This window comes from Podarcis tiliguerta (genome assembly GCF_965153285.1).
Source record: "Podarcis tiliguerta genome assembly, chromosome: 3".
Classification (NCBI taxonomy): Eukaryota; Metazoa; Chordata; class Lepidosauria; order Squamata; family Lacertidae; genus Podarcis; species Podarcis tiliguerta.
This window is the reverse complement of record NC_139536.1, coordinates 76,519,152-76,540,532: the sequence shown is the minus strand read 5'-3', so window position 1 is coordinate 76,540,532 and position 21,381 is coordinate 76,519,152. Positions and strand designations below refer to the sequence as shown.

Here is a 21,381-nt window from a genome sequence, read left to right as displayed (position 1 = left end):
ATTCTGTTTGACTAAGCGTGTTCTCCAATAAATGAGAGCACGTGTTGCGGTGTGGGCCGCCGGGCCAGGCCTCTTGTTGCCAGGCAGGTTAAGAGTTGTTGCCTGGCATTCTGATTGAGTAACCGGGTTGCTGGGGCAAATTGTATGTTGCAAATTGGGTGGGTGGGACCATAGTCTTTAAATATTGGTGCACTCTGGTTTCTCTTTCTCTTTGCAGAGTGCATCGGATCACCCGCCCGCCCGCCCGCCCTCTTTTCCGGTTGACCTTGCTTTGCCTGTCATGGGGTCGTCTGCTTTGGAGCAGGGGCCTAGTAGGAATTTTGCCATTTGGTGATTGGCTGTGCCATTTGGTTTTTGCCTACTACTCAGCAATTCGTCACAACTTGTAAGGTTGCGGTTAGGCATTGGTTATAATATTCTGGTGGTGGAGGGGTCAGGATAGGCTGTGCCTGCCCCTCCTATTGCGCTGAAGGGAATTCCGTTAAAGGAATCCTGGGGCTTGCCACGATTTCGTCCAATCCCTGTCATGGGACCAGGGCCGGCAAGCTTTCGGGGAGCTGCTGGGGTGAGCGGTGTGGGTCCGACGCTTAGCTCAAATGACCCCCAAGTTTGACTTTCCCTTCTACTGGTTACAGATCGGACCTCAGGATGTCAGTTCTGTCCCAGGCGGGGGGACAGATAGTCATAACCAATGTCTAAACAACCACTCACTGATTTTGTATTTTAATAAAGTTGTGGCCAAAATAGTGCCCCCAAATCAAAACTAAAATTACGTGTTATGTGTGAAGTTATTTGAGGCGTGGCCTGGGGACCTACACACACAATGCTATTCATGTTAAATAAATGCAGTATGCTAGTAGAAGCAATGATGGGTTTGCCAAGTATTCTGTTCAAGTGTTGCAGGTTTAACATTTGGGGGTTGGGGTTGGGGGGGTAACTTGAAGTCCTACAACTACCTGCAGTCAACTTGAATCTGTCCCATCTTACGTGTAACTGAGAAATCTCTTTGGTTTTCAGTAGAGGACTAGATTTGCTTGGAAGATTTTGACACTTGTTTTGGAAAAAAGCTTTACAAGTTATAGTTCCAACATGATGTATCTAATTCCTGGTTTGCCAGCTTGCTCCCCTTTGCTAGGTCTTTAATCTGCTCTATGTGAGTGAACTGTGTTTTACAGATCAAGTGAATTAATGCACTAAGTTCTCTGGTGGTGGATTTCAATGCCTTCATGTGCAGAGAACTTGCTCGTAAAGTGTGGCACATAAAGGAAATGTATAACAGACCTCCATAAAGTTAAATCTCCTAGTACAAGTAAACTCTTATCAATGGTAGCTTTAAAGAGCCATCTCCAGAAGCTGGGCTGGATTGAAACTTCAGAATAACTCTTATGTTCTAAGATTTATAGTCCATTAGGAGATCTATTTAATATTTCCTTTCCTTGGCGCCTAATGGCCCTTTAAAAAAATGTGAATGCCTATTAACCACAAAAGTGACTCATAGCACTTTAAAAAGTGGATTATTCCATGCAGTGGGACAATGACAACTCCTGATTCTGCTTCTCTTATATAATACCCCTTTGAAGTAGTGTTCTAGCGATTTGCATGTTCACAAAGGAAACCATCACTGCCATCTTGTTTGAGATAGAAATACCTGTTGAGGGCATGGTTGGGGAAACTTTGGCCTTCATTTTGTTTGTTTGTGCAGCTTTAAGCATAACAACTACGTTAGCAATCTGGCCCACTATCTTGCATCTTCCATCCACAGTCATTGTGGGGCAAGGAAATGGTGGGGAATATTCAGGTAAAATTCTGCAAAGTGATCTTCTTGGGGGGCGGGGAGAAAAAGGAAAGGTCAGACATTTTCTCTGAGGAGTATCATCCTGGAAATGTTGACTCGGCTTTAGTAGTACCAGAGAGGAGAGCACAGCAGATCCTGGTTCACAGGTGTGCTTCTTAGGTTGCAGTGCATCACAGTCAGTTTTCCGGCAGTCTCAGCTAGCGAAAAAGAGCATCAGTGGGGGAGTCCTCTGCTTCAAGCCAGCTGAATGCCCTGAAACAGGGTTTGTAGGGATAGGGCCTCAAAAACCCTCAGGCCTCTCTGCTGTGCCAGCCCTGGAAGTGATGCACCCCTTCTGGGGCTATGCATGTGATGGTGGTTCTGTCACTCCAGTTTTCCACAGCTGCTGTTAGCTTGCCAAGTTATGCACACCTTCACGTGGGTAATGTGCATGGATTACAGTGAGACTTGCATTTGAGTTAGCATGCAGTGAAATTGGGCTGTCTTGTCACTACACTGCATTGGCTTCTTAGTGGCCCAGCACAATCATAAAACTAACTTCTGTCAGTAATGGGGCCATTGCATTGTTTGACTTTTTTGCCATCACTTTCATTTTTTTACAGCTGCAACGAGGCCTGTAAAGAAGGAAAATTGAGCTGTAACAACAACTTGGATGAATCATTATGTAGCAATAACTTGTAACACTCCTATTATGGCTCTTTTCATTTGCCGGGTAAAATATTGTTGCCGAAAACCCGATTTCCAAATGCATACACTTCCATTATTAACACATCGGTTTGTTTCAAACAACTTCCCTATTAAAAAATACAATTTTGCAAGATCAGACTTTGGCAGAAGTTTTGAACCCCCCAATTTGAACTGAGACAAATAAAATGAGCCTTCTCATTTGTTTGCTTGTGACTGTGACTATGTATATTGTGTTTTTGTTGGATCTAAGTGATGTTAGATTAAGGCTTTTGATATTGGCTGAAATTCCAGCTAACTGTAATACACAGACTGAAGTTATTCTTTTTTCTAAGAACTGAGGAAAATAACTCAAATGGTTGCCACCCTTCTTTCATAAGTGAGTTCTGACTAACTCTTGTCTATCTGTATTTGTGAAGCCCTGAAAACATAATGAAGCTATTTCATTAAAATGCATCATTTGAGACTAAAGAGATGTCTGAATCTCTTTGAAAAATGTCTCTTTTGAACATTAAGAGGACAACAGGAAGAAATCCTTCAAGATTTCAATAGAAAGAAGATGCTTGAGCCTGAAGGATCAATGTTATACAAAGGTTGGATGCAAGGTATTTTTCCCCAAGTTCATTAGTGACTTGGAAAGATGATATTGTTATAGACACATCTGAAGTTGTTAAGAAATGGCTTGCATTTATGTATGGTTTGTAAGAAGACTAGGAATACATGGATGTGTTTACTTTGTGCACTCCGTAAATAAAAAAAAGTAAAGGAGAAGAGAAGGAGAAGCTCAGCTGGTGGTAGTTGCTTTGACCTGTTTTTGAAAACATCTGGAGATGCTTCACATTTTCTTCTTTAAAGTATAAGATGAAGGCAGGATCATTGTGATGACTCAAAGAGCTGTCTGCCTTCTCCGGAGTACAAGGAGGAACATGCCTTTTCTTTCTTTTCCTTTTCTTTTTACAAATAGCAACTTGAAAATATTTGTAGCTATTAAATGCTCTGGGAGCATCTGTCTCCATCCTGCCAACAATGATGACTGGGGAAAGTGGTATCTACAGCAGTTTGATATATGCCCTTCCAAACTCTTATTGGCTTGTTAATAAAATATTCTGTGCTGTGCACTGATAACTCAAGCAGAGGTCACCTAAAATGAACAGTGATGGGCCGTGTGTGTGTGTGTGTGTGTGTGTGTGTGTGTTCAACTCACTCAAACTTGGATTTTAAGTAGAATACCCTGTATTCTACTCAGACTTGGATTTTAATCTATTTTTTCCGAATTCCTCATTTATTTATTTTTGAATGATAAATATACTCTCCCCACTCTCTTTTAATGCATTTCTACTTATATCTAGACTATTAAACCTTGGAATGTCTCCTCTTTTCTCTTTCTTTCTTAGGGGCTGGATTTGGCCAATTACAAGCTGCTGCTGGGAAGCCATGAGTGCAATAGGTCAAGCCCCCTGAAAAGTGACTGGAAACTACAATGTAAGTCTTTCATGCTTCCATTAAATTTATGATGGCCACTTGAAATTTCTGTACATTTTGGCAACCTGCGTATTGACTGCAAGTTGTATGCAGTCACTTTCAGGGATAGGGTTTAGCTTTTTTGCCTGCCATTCAAAAGCTACATATCATGAAGACATACCCTTCATGATAAGTAGGCTAAGTTATGGGTGTGTGCAACAGACTTAATCTTACATACAACAGCAGATTGCTTGGCTGTAGGCAGGGAAATGACACACATAACAACTTGAAACGGCCAACATAAACCCCAAGGTTGTGTGAGTTGGCTGTGGAACAACTGCACAAACACCCAAATGCTTATTTTTTCCAGATATCCTATTTGGGTGGTGTATTGCTAAATTGAGAACAAATTACTTTCTCCTCTGTTTGCTGAGTCCTCTCCATATGTACTTTGTTAGTTGTTTATGTTCTGTGAAAGCTATGAGCCCTTAAAGATGTGAGTGCTGTGTTTTACCCTCAAGGTTAGTTCACTGTATATAAGGTGTACCTACTAGAGAAGGGAACCCATGGGAAATCCACTACTGGCATGCATTTTCAAAGTTCTTGCAGATTTTTATGGTTAACCATATTTTGGCTGAATAAATATGCTATATTAGTGATGAGGCTAGAAACTATTCATGCGAAATGGAAGAAAGATTCTTAAACGTTTAAAGATCTTTAATAAAAATCTATTTAATCAAAATACGGAAAAACAACAACACACCAGAGGCAGAGAAACAACAGATAAAACACAACCTTTAAATAAAATGTCAATTATTTAGCATGACAAAAGCTTTCTGGAATTAAAATGTCTTCAGCAACCAACAGAAGACAGCTTCATATGAATGGAGGCCTACATATGAGAATATGTCTACTGCAAAAAATGATGTAGGTGGTGCTCACCTACCCCCCCCCCCCATAGGAACCTTTCTTCATATTAAACATTGCATATGTTGTGTCTGTACTGGGCTGATCCAACACATTCTGCTCCTTGGAGTGAATACATAATTCAACCACACTGGCTGTTGAATCTTACTAGTGATAGGACATTTGCCAGTGTACATGAGGCCAGCAGGCTAGCTTAGGGGACACAGGGCATGCTGGCTTAGGAGGTGCTTGGTGAATAGTGGGAGCTATTCGCACCTTCAGCATCTGCCATCTGAGGCAGCTGCCTCATTCTGCCTTATGGTAGGGCTGGCCCTGTGTGTGTATCTATGTGTTGTGGTTCTTTAGCACCAAGGCTCGTTCCCATGTCCTTCAGCATGACTTGGCTGACCTTGCATGTGAAAAATGCACAGTTGTGGAAGATTACATAAATTGGGTTCATGCGTGTACACACCTCTGTATTTGTTAAATTTCATTTGTTCATTTCACACATTATTATTGCTTTATTATTAGTTAAATTTCTATACCGCCCTTTATCTGAGGATCATGCAGTGGGTTATAATATAAAAACACAAAAACACATAACATATTAACAAACAAAAACAACCCCCACCCAGTTTAAAAGGCCATAGATTGTTTAATTAGCCAAAGGCCTGGGAGAAGAGGAATGTTTTTGCCTGGCACATAAAGATATGTAACAAAGGTGCCAGGTGGGCCTCCACAAGTGGAGAGCCATCACAGAAAAGGCCCATTTTCAAGTTGCCACCCTCCTGACCTCTCACGGAGGAGGCACATGCAGAAGGGCCTCAGATGATGGGTCTGGGTAAGTTCATGTCATGGTTTTCACCCCCACCACCATACACACAAAGAGAATTACCAGCCTGGTAAGAACTGAGTGAAAAATTCACTTATTATTATTTTCTTTTAACAAATGAATTCTAGAAAAGCAATAGAACATAGACTAAGATCAAGACCAAGTATGTTCTGCAAAAGAGAATTTGACTTTGCAGGAAACAAATGGGAAGCCAAAGTTTTTTGTGACTTTGAAGCTTTCTGTCTGCCAGTGGGGTGGTAGGGACAGGACTCATTTACAATTCAAATGTGGCTTGGTTAATAAAGGATAATTTGGAGCTGGATGTGCATCAAATACATCCTCTGGGTTGTAAAGATGGGACCACCCAGGCTTCAGCTAATATTAGTGTTTACATAATGTTAGAAGGAAGCTACTCTCCAATTAAAAACCCACTGTCTAACTAGATGCTAACTGGTTATATACCCTGTAGTCTAAATGTTAATAGCTTTGACCTCGTTCAGCTTTATCTTAATCTGCTTGACAGAGCAAGTGAACTCTTGGTTACACTATCCATGACGATTCCTTTTCCTCTCACAGCATTTTTCTAACAGTGACAGAGCCACCTATTGTAGGCTGAATGAAAGCCTGTCCTCCCCCACTCCCAGTCCCTGCAGCTATAAGGCTAAGTATATGAATGGCAAAACCCTTGTGATTGACGCTCTTTCAACAAAAGCAGATCCCGTTGACTGATGATAAGAGGCAAAGTCATACAACAGTGTTTACAGAACAGTGCAGGATAGCAAAAAATGAGTGATAAAAGCACTAATCTTATTGTTTCTCTAGATGAGACAGTGACCTTTTGTATTTGCACTTGCACAAGCCCACACATTGTACTCCCCACCCTCTATCTGAGCTTTTGGCTGCAGGGGAAAAAATCCAGATTCTGAATGCAAATGTGAGCCAGTACCTTAAGCCACACAGCTTGACTATACTTTAGTTTTCGGAAAGCAAAATGCTCATTCTTTAGGATTGTTGTGCTTCTGTTTGCTGTAAATCACCTCTTGCAGAAGATTTGCATTAAAAAACAACAACAAACCCTCTACATGTATAGTTGTAAAAGTAATAAAACATATATATCCCTCCTTTCCATCCTCTGATTCCTAAATTAGACATAAAGCTGGGCAAGGTGGACTGCCATTAAAGAGGCAATAACATTTTCCTATAGGAAACCAATGGGGGGGGTGTTTTTGCCTTGCATTGAGTTGTCACCTTGGTTATAGGATGCTGCGTTCATTTCTGGACCTATAATAAAAAGGATAGGGTTTATATATGTCCCACTCATCCTTCAGAAAGACCAAAGTTTTCATCTAATAAAACCATCTACTCATTGATCAGGCTGAGACCTGACATAATTTCTCACCGCCACCACTTATGTTCACCAATACAGTCTTTCCACTGCATCACATAGGCAGAGCAATGTGTGCAGTGCCTGATAAAGTTCATGGCCCAGGTTGGTGCTTCCCTGCCTGCTTGTTTGCTGTGGGTCCTATTCAATGGTGCTGTCTGTGATGCACTGGGAGAAGATGCATTGGGAGAAAATGGCTAAGTTTAAACAGCCTGCCTTCTCAAGTCAGCACCAAGCATACATTGCTAGTGTCAGCTTAGGAGGATGGAAGTAACTGGGGAGAGGATTCAGGGAGTGGCAGTTATCACTATTTCTGCATTTGCCCTTGAAGTGGCTGCTTCATTCTTCCTAATGGTAGGGTCAGCCCTGCTCCTGATGCAGATGTGAAATCCCATCCAGATTGAACCAAAAGAACCTAGAAGATCATCACTGTGTACATTCAGAAGTGCATAATCTGCTGCAATTTCTCTCCTCACCCAATCCTACTTCCAGAGGTGGGTTTCCCTTACTGGTTTAGGGTGACTCTATAGCTCCTTTCAGGGATGCGGGTGGCGCTGTGGATTAAACCACAGAGCCTAGGACTTGCCGATCAGAAGGTCGGCGGTTCAAATCCCCGCAACGGGGTGAGCTCCCATTGCTCGGTCCCTGCTCCTGCCAACCTAGCAGTTTGAAAGCACGTCCAAGTGCAAGTAGATAAATACGTACTTCTCTGGCGGGAAGGTAAACAGTGTTTCCGTGCGCTGCTCTGGTTCGCCAGAAGCGGCTTAGTCATGCTGGCCACATGACCAGGAAGCTGTACGCCGGCTCCCTCGGCCAATAAAGTGAGATGATCACCGCGACCCCAGAGTCGGTAACAACTGGACCTAATGGTCAGGGGTCCCTTTACCTTTATAGCTTCTTTCATACAATGTTCACATGTTCATACTACTTATGGAGCAGGTGCAGAATCACAGCTCTGGCTTCACTATGCCCTGCTGTCTCGGCCCAACACCTCCTTGTATGGACCTGAAGGTCCATATGTACAGCTGTATGCCTGTAGATGCTCCACACAATCTGCTACAATTAGGATTCCCAGTTGCATGGTCCACACATGTGCATACAACTGTATGCCTACAGGTTGCTTCTTTCCGGATGTTCAGTGCTATGTGGGGCCGGGCCAGTGGGACATGGCAGTCTTAGGGCAAGGTCAGTGGTATGATACCACTCTATCAACATGTAAGGTGGATGCATGTAAGATAAGGTATGAAGGGGGCTTATATAACTCAGTGGTGTCTCTGGTAGCAAACATACAATCTGATAACTCTGAAATCAGGCTAAAATGGCCACCATTAATTCTGTATTGTGCCCCTTCACCTTTCTGATCAGTAAACTTAAAAAATCCCCCCCCCCCATGCTTATACTGGCGATTTCCTCACAGCTCGTTGCTCTAAATGTGTCTGAGCATTGAAGGACAATGCCATGCTGGCAGGCAAATGCTATGGTCTCAAGGAGAAATGAGTTGGCAACACTAATGCAACAAACTCACATGATCTGTGGCAGGGCAATTCAACTTCAATTGCTGAATGAACAAAGCTGCTTGCCCCTGCTAACTAGAGATAGGAATTAAGCCACAAAACTAATGAACAGTATGGAAACAAGGGTACATTGTCCTTCACTGATTTTTTTTTTTTTTTGGGGGGGGGGTAACTAGCATGTATTCACACTCTGACGGTCAAAAATGGCCACCACAAACCAGATTTTTTCAGTTACCAAAGGTCTGACTTTTATGAGCCGATTTCATCACTGGAAAAAATCTATCTTCACAGAGCCGTACAATTTTCATTAGTTAGAGATGTCCTATGCATTCCCATGTGTTGGCCATTTTAGCCTGTACAGGGGGGTTGGTTGGGAGGGAAAATCTCCCAAGAGTGAAATGCTACATGAAAGAAAGCTTTCCAGTGGGCAACATCTGAGGGACAGAAACAGATGCTTCCATCTGTGGCCAAGTAGTTTTAAGTGTTTAGAAAGTTTCTGTGTTCTGCCTTGTTCCACTATATTTAAGTGTCTAGTTCAGGGGTAGCCAATATGCCCCCCTAATGTTGCTGGACCAAACTTCCATAGTTTCTTACCAAGTTGGATGAGGCTAACAGAACAACGTTCGAGTACATGGGGATTCCATAAGGAGGTAGGAGCAGACACAGGTCAATCTTTTAAAAATACACTGTGCAAATTAGGCACAATTCAAGTGGTGAATTTGATGTGCACACAGTGATGTACCTGTCGGCATGTGTGCAAGCTTTTCACAGCAGATAGAAACAAAGCCCTTCACTATGTGAAACACAGGATTTCTATGCTGGAACTGCTGAGTCACAGCCATTGTGTCAACTTATGTACTGTAAGAAACCAACTGGCACGAGTCAACTTACATAGAGATTCCTCTAGCAATAAAGTAAGGCTCAGATGCTACATAAAGCAGTACAGGTCCAGAGCAAATCCATCTGGATTTTGGCCTGAATGACCAAGGAAAATGTAGGTGCATGGAAGTTAAGTTGTAAGCAAGCACAATCTGTGACACTGCACAACATTATTGTTGATCTTGGGAGGTCAAGGCATCAGCCTTTGCTTGTTGGAAATTGCATTAACTCTGTTCTTAAACTGGCAAGTATTTTAAAATAATAATCCAATAAATGTATATCTCAAGGCAATTAATGTTAAAAAGCAATAAAGTACCAAAATGATCAATAGAACAACGATAAAGCTAATTCATTTCAGCTGACACCTGACGGAATTCTACATGGTGTGTTTAGGACTGATGTGCCACTTTTTCAAGTTAAAGATGATGAACCTGGTCTCCCATACCTGTAAGGTCCTAGATGGTTCTGGATTACAGGACATGAACGTTTTAGGCTGAACTATATTCTGGAGTCCTGTATATGGACCACATAGGGCATCTCATCCACATTTACAGAGAGAGATCAAAATTATCACACAAGCACCTTTACTTGCTTTATTGTGCTTGCTGTGTTCACTTATTATGCAGGTGGCTGCCATTTTAATTAATTGTAACACAGAACTCTGCCATTTAATCAACATGTCTGGAGTTTTAAGATAATGCTTTAGTGATGGCCAAATGCCTTTCAGAACTTTCTGAGGAATTGGCCGAACACAAAGTCTCTTCCTCTTGCCCATGCTGTGTGCTCCCAATTATCACTTACCAGAACCCACAGAGACTCCAGGAGAAGGTCTTTGTATCATAGTCCTTAGGTGGGTGGCAGTGTCTAAATTCAGTGGGATTGAAGGGGCAGCTATTGTGATGACTAGAGATTGATCCTTCCCTGGGAGTGGGGTTGGACACAGGCATAAAAGATCTGGGATTTGGTTCAGGGAGTGTGGTTGAAGTAAACTGCAGCACCAGATAGCCAATTATACAGCCTGTTTAAATACTTATCACCCTCAGTGGATAAGCTCATGCATTGTGTTTTCTTTTTCAGTAACTGAAGGGGGGCCTGAATTTTCATGGGGATGGTGGGTAGGAACTTGATACAAATGACACTGTTATAAAAAAGGGAAAAAATAAGTTTTGCAATCATGACAATTTCATTAGATTTAGCCTACGTTTTAATTAAAGTTAGCAACATTTGCATCCTTCTTATTTTGCACCTCTTGTTAATGAACTTTTAAATGAAGGAAATTCAGTCTTGACTTGTGCGCCTCCAAGTTCCAGTCCATTAATTGATATGCTTGTTTATTTATTCACTTGATCAATCAGATGGTTTTCAGAGAATAAAAGTATATTTAGTGCTGAAATAGAATTGTGTATGTAGTGTTTGGAAACAGCAAGAGATTAATTCTGGCTTCATTCCAGGTAACATGGCACCAAGATTTGGTTGAAATTCAATGTTTTCAACTCTGGCAACACTGCCTTAGAATAGGGGTGGGGGAAAGGCCATTCAAAGAATTCATAAAGGATTTGATGTGTTGAGCGTTCCCTTAAACCCACGGATCTTGCAAAGATCACTTATGGATTCACAGAGAATATACCCAGATGCTACTGGAATTCAGCTGATTGTGGCCAGAATTCAACCATTCCATTGTGCTAGCAGAAGCCAGTGCAAGGATTCCCACAAACACAGTGGGACTCCACTCCCATCCTCCCCCATGCACACTGTCCCATCACCAGATCTGCTCTGGAAGGTCGGGAGAACCTGATAACAGATTTAGTGGGTGTGCAGGAAGAGTAACAGGAGAGAAGGTTCTGTCGCACAAGCAGAAATCCTCACACTGATGAAATCTTAGTCTTGATGCTATGTTGCCTGCAACCCTATAGATATCAAGGAACAATTTAGCATCTTGCAGCAGCTGGATATTTTGCATTATTGTCGATCAAGTATATTTGTTTTGTAAAAGTTGTTATTTAAATCCCACTCCTGGTATTTTCTGTACTGGGAAGATGTCTTCTGGAATGAGTATGGAGGAGCCTCAAAGGGAAATGAACAGGGATGCATCTTTCTGCTTCCTTTGCAATGTGTGTGTCTGAAGTATAGCCAATGAGAAGTAATTAGAGCTGTAAGCTTTAATCTGTTAATTGGTGCGATTAACTGATTAAAGCTTTAATCACAGATTAGGGGTTCAGCAGGAAGCAGGCAAGCAAAAAGCTCAAATTTTCACACACACCCTTCTTGGGTACTCTCAAGTACATTATTCATATGTTAACTGAGAGTGTGATTGTCATTGCCACCTGTAGCCACCTGTATTTCAAAAGGACTCCTCCAGACTGCTGGCTTTAAGGGGGGTGTATTTTGAAACATGTCACCGACGCAGTAGTGGATTGTCTACACACCATCCCAATAGTTGTTCTGCAATGCTTCCCCAGTGCTACCCTGTCACTGCTGTTTGGGGGTGTAGTCTCATGCTATAGTGCAACAAATGCTGGACAACCCCCACCCACCCACCCCGGAACATTTGTGGTATGAAATATTACAGGATTTCAGCTCCAGGACATGCAACAAAGCATAATGTCCAGCCCAAAACTTTTTGCAGGTACAAACAGTAAACACTATTTTAAGTTGGATTGTTTATAAGCATCCCAATACCATCATGAACTAAGGGCATCTGGGGGAGGGGAGGTCACCCCTGAACCATAATTTCTAGCTTTTTTGTTTGTTTGTTTATAATAGAGAGCAAGTTGCAGCATTTGTAGAACTTTGAGGTACGAGGCAAAAAGTACAAGCAGTATTCTTCACAATTTTGGTGAGAAACTGGCCTGCTGCTCTTTTTCCATGTTTTCCTTTGCTTGTCCTCCTGGAAAACACCCCATGGAAACCCATGATGTGAACACACATTATTAGGAATGGATACAAGGGAGCAGGCATAACAGTGTTTGAAACTGCCAGGTCAGGTGAGATGGAGGGATGGCATGTGAAATTCTCTTGCCGGTACAACTTTTTCCAGGAACGGTGGTGTAAGAATTTCCATAAGTTCTCCGTTTTGTATGCGTTTTGAATTTTTTAATACTGCTTGAGTAATGTATGAATTGGGCTGATTACACCATTTTTCACTAATACAGAGTTGGATCCAATTGGTGCCCTTAAACTCATGGAGGGGCTTTTGATCTAGTGGAGGTATTCACTAATGGAAGAGGAGGGGGAGCAGTTTTTGAATTCTAGTCATGTTCTACAATCTCTTTTTTTTACACCAAAGCAACAAATTTGATCATCTAAGCCTGAAACACTGACCTCTGCCAATAGTTACAGTGTTTCTGCTGCAGATATGATCTTGCAATTTTGGGGGGGTTGGACTAGAAAGGCCTTTGGAATGATCCAGGAGGACTCTTTTTTATGTTTGGACCCAATATTAATATTCCAAGAGCCAAAACGGAGCATGGCTATGAGATGGTAATGATTTCTGATGGACATTTTCCGGCTCATTCCAGTGAATAAGTAGAAGCACATAAAAATGCTGAGACAATTACCTGTGGGGATATGCCATTCAAGTAGAGAAAATGAGTAAGTGTTATTGACAAAGTACAGGGGGTAAATTTGAATTACACCACTTCCAGGTTTTACTGCTCCAGGTTGCTAAACAAATAATATACAGAAAACACTCTGAAAGCAGGCTGTATCATTCTTTGAAAGCCAATTCAGCTGTAAGGCATCTCAAAGTCTCCTGGGGCCCCAGCATCATTCATCAGGAAGAGACCTGGCAAAGTGAGGAATGAAATTGTGGGGAGGCCAATGTGGTAACTGCAAGTGTCATTGCTTTGGTTTATTATGAAAGCACAAATTAGTTTGCTTACTGAAAAGCTTCCTAGCTTCCAAAGAGAATCAAACCATGATGCAGTTTAGCTGACATGCTGATCCTAGCTATTTACTTATTTATTTCATGCCCTTAATGAAGTCCAAGAAAGCTTATAAATTTGCTAGACTTTAAGGTGCCACTTTAAGCAGACTTTAAGGGCTAGAGCAGATGTGGATGATGGAGGTCCATACCACTTCCACTACCCACTGTATGTTCATATGTGTTCTTATGAATGCATGAAGCAGGTGTTAATGACTACCAAATGGCTTTGTTCCACTACTATCCATTATTGAAACTAGTATAGGTCATTTGCTCAGGGTCATTTGATGAACTTATAGCTGGACATGGACTTGAATCAGTGTCTCTTAGGTCCATGTCCCTCCTCTGGCTATTGGACCACATTGTGACTGCCTTATGTCACTGCAAGTGATTTGAGAATTGCAACAATAGTCATAAGTTAACAATTTTATAATTACAAGGTTACCATAATACCCCCAAAATGTACAACAAACACAAAATTATATACTCTCTATATTAGCTAAAACCCAGACAATGCATATTTTCAGCCAGCATCTGTGGTCTGGCATCACTGCCATCATCAGGCAGTCATGAATATGGTCTGCACCTGTCCAGATTCAGCTGAACTTCTAGTCCATTGTCTTCAATGCCACAAATATAGTTCCGCTCAGAAATGGAAATTCCAGTGCTCAGCTAATGACTGAAAACCTGGAGCAGATTATCTTGCCTTAATTGTGCATCTGTTTACAGAGTTATGATTTCCATTCTGTGTCAGCTGTGTGTATATTAGCAATTGTGCTTATTCACCAATGATGAAAGGGTTAGTGAGAAAATTGACTGCTGGCTTGATATGTGTGTAGTCCAAAATCCTCTTTCAAAGTTCTTACAATCTTGTCAAGCTATTCAGCAAAGTGTTATCAACATTTACGGCTTCTTTAACTTTCTTTTGAAGATGGGAAATGATGAAAAGAATTTTTTTTGATAGCGTGGAGGATCATCCACAGCTGTGGTTCTATTTTCAAGATCCTTACTGATCCAATCATTTTGTGTGACAATTTCCCCTTTTGCCTTGAAGTTTAAAATTATAGTCATTAATTTTGTATGTCAGTTTAGTGATGCAAGCCGAATCAGTCAAACACCGTGGATCACTAATTTCCATGCAGTCGTCACCTCTGAATTTCAAACGCTAACATATTTCTCAATGAAAGGTTTGGAATCTTTTCAACGTTCTATTTTGGCTGACCTTTGGGTAACTCGATGTGAAAGATAAGAGAAACTGTACTTTGGAACTGCTTCGTGTAAACACATTTGAAAAGGTGCGAAAGGATTTGTTATGTTTCTGAATCTTGTGCCATCGGAAATGCATTCATAGCAAACTGGATAGTGTCTATAGCAAATGGATAAATTATCAACACAAATGAAATTCCACTGTCATTTCTCTCTTTTCTTTTCTTTTTTTAAAAAGTGGGCCTGTTCTATTCACACATGAAAAAATATTTCTTTTCTTCTTCTTCTTTTGAATAAAAAAATCAGGTAACTCAATCAGGGTATATAGGTGAAGGAATTTATATGAGTTTTGCCTTCAGTTTTTAAACATTTTATTCCAGATATTTTTCATTTATATACAACATTAACAAGAAAGGAAATATATTAGAAAACTAAATCCTAGAGAGACCCATAAAAAGGTGTATAATCAAGGTTAAAGATGGGTAGACTGCAGTTAAATCAAAGGGGGGGGGGGTGAAAGGGATTGAGAAATTGTGAGTGATATCCAAGTCAACAGTTCTGTTAGTGCAAGGACTTCAGCCCTCCCCAGTGCTCCCGGCACTCCCTGTACATCTGCTGGGGAAGGTTGGGAAGAAACCTAGAGCAGATGTAGGGGTGGGGTGGGGTGGAAGGTAGGGTGGGGTGGGAGGCAGTGGAAAGGATGAGGAAGTTCCATTGTGCAGCTAAAAGTCCATGTACTAGCCAAACTGTTGAACTGAATACCATCCAGTGTCAGGAAAGGAAAAGAGATGTTTCAAAAGAGGAGAAGGAAAGGCAAAGAGCTGACAGGAAGGAAAGGAATTCGAGTTGATGTACACAGTTCCTATGGTGTAGTCACTCTAAGTTCCTCAGTTCATGTTTTGATGGTCATATTGTTTGGAGAATTGTTTCTGTTTGGGTAGGTTTATTTCAGGTTTCCTTATGACTGTGTTTTTGTGAAGAGACTCTTATTGCAAGGCTAGTAGATTGTGGTCCATTTTTTGCTTTCATTATCCTCCCCTTTGTTTGCTAATTAGATGCTATTAGGTCTTCCTTTCATTGCTCAATCCTGGATGGGAACATCTTATGATATTGCAGTCTTAAGTGCTTTGCAACTAGGCCTGCTCATCATAGTAATTCCATCTATTGTTTATCGCTCACATTATCAAACACATTTCCTTGGATTGAAGAAACTGATGGAACCAATGGAAGGAAGAATTCAAATTCCTTTTGTGCCTTTGCTAACCCTCTGTTTTATAGACCACAAGGTATTAATGAACTTATCAATTATTACCTGTATTTATTAATCACATTTTTAATCTACTTGTCCACTAAGGAGCTCAGAATAGCATACATGGGATCTCGTTCCTATTATTCCCACAACAACTCTAGAAAATGGCTTATGCTGAGAGATAGCGATGGGTCTGAGATCATCCATGAGTTTTATTCCCAAGCAAGAATTTGAACCAGTGTCTCTTTGGTCCAAGTTTGCCGCTATATCAGCAGGGCAACTGAGATGAATGCAGAATGTGGATATGTTTCAGTGACCTGAATGAGTCATTGGAAACATATAGTCTAAACTGAAGAACTAAACTGAAGAATTGGTTCAACTCAGGAACTCAGGAAGCTAGCAACTAAGTCCAAATTAACATGAGCAAATGCCGATAGATACACCAAATATTGATGATCAAAGGAAAACGGGCTATTTGCAGGAAATCAGATGTTGTCCTTGGGATTTCATGATTTGTATGATGTAAACTTGTAGGGAATTGTTCTCCAAACATAAGAAGAGCCTGATGGATCAAACCAATGGTCCATTCTGTTGTCACAGTGGCCAACCAGATGCCCATGGGAAACCTACAAGAAGGACACAAACATAGGAACTACACCTATGCTTTCAAGCAACTGGTATTCAGAAGCACTACCAGTCATGGATGCAGAACAGAACCATCATGGGCAGCAGCCACTGGTAGCCTTGTCCTCCAGGAGTTCATATAATTCTCTTTTAAAGCCATCCAAGTTGGTGGCCATCACCACTTCCTGTGGGAGTGAGTGTCATAGTTTATGCACTGCATGACGAAGTACTTCCTTTTATCTGTCCTGGTATTCCTGGAGTAGATGTGGTCAGAGTACTTTGCCAACTTTTCCATGTTCTCAGGCAATTTTCATCTGGAGTGGAACAGGTTTATGGTATATCTGTTATTCCCAAAGTCTGTAATGCCAGCTGGCTCTAGGGTGCTACCATGCCATAACAAAAGCTTTGATGTATGTCAGCATAACGTTTAAAAATTGCTGTGAAATTTGGAACCGTCACTTACTGCTAGCGAAACATAACAATGCAGAAAGGTTAAGCACTTGAATGCAAAACCAAACAATGAAACAAGCAAACAAACAAAAAAGCAAGCAAGCAAGCAAGCAAGCAAGCAAGCAAACAAACAAACAACTGGATGTGTGTGTCCTCAATCTCTGTTCTAGCGAAATACATGACTACTATAATTTGTACCTGCTTATAATAATTTTAGGCTCATGGGGCGTTTGACCAGTAACACACATTTATGCTTCTTGAACCAAAGGCGCCACAAAGAGCCAGACTTGATTTGAAAGGCTAATAGAGAATTTGGCTTCTTTCCCGTACAAGAGGCAGGTATTTTATCCACTGGGTGCTAATGAAAAATTACAAGGTACTGTGTCACAAGCCTACAAATGGATTAGAAATTAAGAAAGGAAACAAACTCCATAGCACAGGAGGGGAGAAATTGGACTCTGGCAGCAAATGTGATCTAGTAAATGGAGAAATGGGATTAGATCCTGGACAGTAGCATTTAAGTCTTGCCCTCAATAATTCAGTGTGTGACCTTGATAAACTTGTCTCTCAGAGTATTGTTGTTTTTAATAATCATTATAACTACTGGTTGGTTAATTTACATGGCTTATGTATTGCCCTTTGCATGGGATAGAGAGCAGTTTACAATAAAAACAAGCAGGTAAGAATACATAAAATCAATGAAACCAGAATCCATTTAAAATGTAGAACAACAAATCACCGAAGGACAGCAATCAGGTCTCTCCTCATCTAAATGCCCATTGAAACAGATGTGTCTTTGTCAGCCATATACCATCAGTGTGCATTGTGCTTTGGGAGGTTACAATCTCAAATTTGACACAGAGGAAACAACAGAGAAAGGGGAGGGATGTTCAGGCTGTGGGCAAAACAAGGAAGCAATGTGCAGATTTTTGGTTGGTTGCATGTTATTAGGCTCATTTACAGACTGAGTTACAGTAGGGCATGGGGCTTAGGGAGTTTGCCCAAAGGCTTCATAAGGGGGCGGGGGGAGATTTTGAGGAGTTGGGCGAAGTTTAACTTGCACAATTTCAACCATGTGTATCACTGAAAATAAAAGGGGTGGTGGTGGGTGGTTTTTTTTGGGGGGGGGGGAGGGGAGATGCCAGCAATTCTACCCGCCATTGCACTCACCTTGGGAGAGCATTTGAAGGTGCAGGAAGAGTGTTCAGCAGAATTGGGAGAGTCTCCAGAAGGTTGTTTCGACTATATGTGATTTTGGCTTTATGCACTACCCTTGGAATGTAATCCCTGTGTCCGTTGAGAGTCAACTGGACCAGAATTGTTCCAAGAAAAACTTTGTGGCATAGGAGAACCCCACACAAACATTGTACGTTTGGATCAGAAAGAGTGCCTGCAATTAGTCCTATCCTCTTTGCAACTGGGATGGGTATGACTCTGTTGATGTGACTCAGCACCTCTGCAGACTGTTTTCAGGCAGTGTGAGATATTTCACCAGGGTGAGGAGGAAGCACTCCATGAAAAGCTAAGTAAAGAGGCAGTGGAGGATGCCAGACAGTTGAAGAAGTAATGGGAGGAAGAGAACTATCAAGAATGGAAAGCAAACTAATAGTTCATTTTATGCTGCCTGAAGAAAGAAATCTTGCTGGCAGCACAAAGGCTGTTTTTTACAAACTGGGTCTGTGTTTGGATGATAGCTGGGAGATAAATATAATGTGGAACTTGGCACAAAGGAATCAAAGCCTGCCCAGCTTCTGGAATCACATCTCTTTTAGTCTTCATTGTAGAGAAACAAAAGAAGCCTTTAAAAGACCTGGTAAATGTGTCCATAAATTTTGCTAGCTTAGACGGAACAAGTAATGGTTTGAACTAAATTAAGCAAAACAAGCAGAGAATTCTGTTCTGTTTCCTTGGACTGCCTTTGAAATGAAATACAACTCAAGCCCCCCCATCTCTAGGAATATGTTTGTCAGGTGCATTGCAGATTATTTAGGCAAAGTCAACTGACAAAAGTCTCTGAGATGCTAGGAAACCTGTATATTAAACAGAAGAAAAAGCCAGCTCCAAGGCAGCAATCATAAACATACTGGAGTCAGATTATCCCCAAGTGTGCTCCATAAAGGCCACATACCTCCTAGCAGTTAGCCTCCAGAAACATCCATGGTCATTAAAGGTGCCCACAGGTGCTCCCCAGTTTTCCTTATTCCCATGTAATTTCCCACACCTTCCTGGCAAAATGGCTTAGCCTTGCATGGACTTAAATGGCCTAAGGACCTTCCTGGCATCAACATGTGCATGCTGTATTGTTTTTAACACTTGATTGGGAGCTGCCCAGTGTGGCTGGGGAAACTCAGCCAGATGGGCGGGGTATAAATAATAAATTATTATTATTACTATATGTACATGTCAGACCAACCAGTGTCTGTCCTGGCCCAGCCACAAAGGATGCTTGCCAGCTGCATCTTTGCACTGGCCAGGGGACCAGCATTCTTGTTCAGTTCCAGTGCTCTGACCGGCCTCTTCTATCCTAACAATGCTGCCTGAAAGGGATACGGAAGGAGCTTTTGGTACTTACCATTTTTACTGGGCCGGTGGCCATGCGGCCTGAGAATTTCTGCACGAATTCTCAATTAGCAAAGGGCTTTCTAGATAATCCAGCTCAAGTAATATCCAACACAGGGATCCTTAGTGATACTCCCCATCATATTCTTGAAGCATCTTTTCCTTAATGTTTGCAGTACTGAAAACTAATATGAAGCTAAAATTCCTCTGTAATTTCATTATCTTGGAAGTGATTTGATATACCCTGCTGAGAATTAAACACTGAAATACAGCACGGTGTACAAAATAATTCCTGTCTTAATACATTTTATGGCCCTCAAAGGAGTTACCACACAGTTCAGATCATCATTAGCTTCTGTCTTACTCAGATTTCTGAGTCTTTAATTTGAAAAGAAAATTAAACAATTTTCATTTGACCCACGACAAGGTAAGAGAGCTTTAACTCCCCCCTCCAAACACCACAGATTTCAAAAGGCTCCTACTCAGATTATTTCAGGACTCCTACCCCCATCCCATCCCAGCTGTTTAACCACAAAATTCAACCCACAGAACACACTTTAAAGTGAAGAAATTGGGCCTATTTTGCATTAATTACACAGCTGAATCACTGTTTCTGTTTCATGCATGCTGGTTAACCGACTACTATGTTCTCATGCATCAAGAACAACACTGGAGTGGGGAAATCAATTTGATACCACACTCCATTGAATAATTCAAGAGGTTTTGCTGGATCCCGACACTTCTTTGTACAAAATGTTAGCATTAGAAAATTGCTCTGAAAAACGCTATTATTGAACCCAAGCGAGTATTATTTTGAAAAATTCAGGTTGGTTCTGTAGGGATTTGATCATGATTCTGCAAGCGGCTAGTGTGCCAAAGGATTCAAACTGAATAGGTTTCTTCTGCTGATCTGTATGTTGTGAACAAAATGGAAGACTTAAGCAGAAGGTGGTCTATAAAGACAGAAATGGCAATCTCTATAATTTTGCTTGCAGTCCTGAGGTTCACTTTAGGAGGCAACAGTCTATGAAAAATGTAGAGTTTTGAGGCAGTCTCTCATACATGATGGAACAATTGAAACCCTCCTGAATGGTGGTGGATTGAGCAGAGGGGTCTTGGCTGTTTCACTGCTCACTGTATATCACTAGATAAAAAACAGTAAAAACAAAACAAAACCCATGGGCCCCAATATGGATATTTTATTGGAAGGCTACTTCTTACATCACTGCATTCGTATTCACCGCTTCCTGTTCTTTAACCAGTTACTGATACATAAGAGGACTTGTCTTCTTACATTATGACTGCTAAGCTTACTCAAAAGTCGTTGGTGAGGATGGTATCAAAGGCTTCTTGAAAGTCCACATACCTTGGAAAAACAGCATTGCCATTTCCAGACCTTCTTCTTCCAAAACAGGTAGCATCACTTACTCCATGACATCACAACATCATGTATTTCCTTGCCCCTGTTCACAACAGTGGCTTATCATGGTGAAGAAATGGTCAGCATTGTGATGGAATGGTACAGGGCAAAATGTTATTACTTGTTAGAGTGCTGCTGTAAATTCACTCTCCTCATTTGTTACCCATTTCACAAGTAGCATTATTATTATTATTTGGGGGGGGCGGTAACTTAGGTGGAGCTTTAATATATATTTTTACACCACAAGAAAAAGTGGTTGCAGCATATTTTCCTTTCAGGAGCACTCACCATTTTCTCTTTCCCAGAATGCACATGATAAAGCTTTGCTTTGGGACATTCTGAGGGAAAAGTAAAAGGGAAGCCTGTAGTCAAAAGGAGCTTTGGTGCCACCAGCGCCTCAGGAAGTGGAAACAAAACAAAACAAAACATTTAAAAAACGACTCACTGTAACCATTACTGCCACCAATGGTAAGCCAAAAAACCTGTTATGAAATGT

At 41.3% G+C, this 21,381-nt stretch overlaps 1 long non-coding RNA gene across 1 annotated transcript in view; it reads left to right on the top strand.

Moving 5' to 3' along the window:
• Window positions 1-6,893, top strand: part of LOC310674401 — a 124,753-nt gene extending 117,860 nt beyond the window's left edge. The window contains exons 4-5 of the long non-coding RNA XR_014509559.1: window positions 3,874-3,961; window positions 6,255-6,893. This is a non-coding gene — a long non-coding RNA (uncharacterized lncRNA). The remainder of the gene's footprint in view (window positions 1-3,873; window positions 3,962-6,254) is intronic.
• The last annotated feature ends 14,488 nt before the right edge of the window (window positions 6,894-21,381 follow it).